The sequence below is a fragment of the Palaemon carinicauda genome, chromosome 4 (genome assembly GCF_036898095.1).
Source record: "Palaemon carinicauda isolate YSFRI2023 chromosome 4, ASM3689809v2, whole genome shotgun sequence".
Classification (NCBI taxonomy): domain Eukaryota; kingdom Metazoa; phylum Arthropoda; class Malacostraca; order Decapoda; family Palaemonidae; genus Palaemon; species Palaemon carinicauda.
Window position 1 is genome coordinate 93,602,649 of NC_090728.1, and position 1,755 is coordinate 93,604,403.

The window sequence follows — 1,755 nt, forward strand, 5'->3', positions numbered from 1 at the left end:
TCTTACCACTCTCATTTGCATTGATGCCTTCAGAGAGAGGACTGGTTCTAATCAGTCAATTTCTTAAAATGAGAGTTTTCGTTTGTCTGCTTCCCTCTTAAAGATGGCTACCTTTAGGGTGAGTTTGTACATTTAGTAGGTAGCTATAATGTCAGTTTTGCAGCCTTCCTCTTGGTTAGACCACTGGTCTGGTACACTCATTTTTTGCAGTAATGGCGAGTCAGACCCAGGCTTACTTCAGGAGAGCTGCCACATTCAGACAGTTACATCCTGCAGAGCCTGCTAAACATATGAACTTGCCTCGAGGGTCATGTAAGTTCAAGAAGACCATCCAGAAACTAGAACCATAAGTTTCATGGCCTCTGAGGCAGAGAAAAGTAATGGTTGTTGTTTGAGTGTTTGCTGACATCCCCGGGGTTATGGTCGCTACCCAAGGGTCTACGGGAAGAAGGATGAGTTTCTTGTATCACATAAAATTACCTCTGCTTCCTAAAGACAGAAGGAATGAACTTCGAATAGCGAGCCACTCACATAGAGCCTTTTGTTGCAGAAACTTGCTGTTCTATTTTCTGGATGGTCTTCTTAGACTGACATAACCATGGCAATTAAAGATGGTGCTTTAAGGTGTGCACTTTCCTAAATAAGGTGTTAATAGAATACCGCCTTGCAGAGAAGAGGTTTTGGAATGCCATCCAAGTTGCTGACTTTCCTGATGAGTCATAAGATCCTCAGGATAGAAGACTCCTTTTCTGGCTCAGTAGAGGTAGACTCCAAGGGTCTCAACTCATCAGGACCCTGAGAGTTGGTGACATGGGAAGTCTCTACGGTCTCGGGGAGATAAGTCTTGCCCTCTTCAGAGATGTCTTTCTTCTCTGGAAAAGGGAGAGAGGTAAGGGCAAATATGATCGTTGGAGAGAGGAGGTTCTATCTCATCCAGGGACTCTGGGTCCAGACATGATTCAGGTCATGGCTCTTGGGTCGATTTCGATGCTCACCGATAAACAATCTCTATAGGTGAGAGCTTATATTCACCTATAAACTTTGGTAGCCCCAGTCTATGATCTGTAGGACGTGGATCCCTCAAAATTTGATATTTCTTTATAATATAAATAGGAATGTGAAGCAACACTGAGGTTTGAGTTGATGCTCTTTCTTATCTATCACCACCCTTGGAAAAGGGGGGAAATAAACTGGGTGGTCATCTGACGAAGCTGTTCACTTTTGCACTTTTTTCTCACAAAGAACTTCAAGGGCGGTTTCCTTATCGTGAAAGATAAATATAATTGAAGGGCACACAATCAAGAGAGTCGCGGGCTCATGGCTGAAGGTCGTGTGACTGTGGCTGAGGGTCGCACACTCGTGGCTGAGGGTTCCTTGCTCATGGTTGATGCACCTGTTGGTCACATGCTGGCGTGTTTCATGATTCTGTAAGCTGCCCACTCAAAAGTGGGGCCTCATTCTTCTGAGGCTCACAATCTCTATGATGGCACACATCCCCTGAAAGGTTTGCTTGTCGACAGCCCTTGCATGCCTCTACGAGGTTTTTAATGATATCTCTTAGAGAGATACCAAGGCCGTCTCAAGTACAGGCCTGGTCAGTGGGGGGATAAGTCGGCACAAGTAAGTCGATTGATATGGAGATGGGACACCTGGCCATCCTCAACCCTTCTTTCTATCACACACCACTCACTAAATATACACTTTGTTTCTCGTTGCAGTTTACAGCTGATAATCCTCATAGAAAAAATAAGAGAT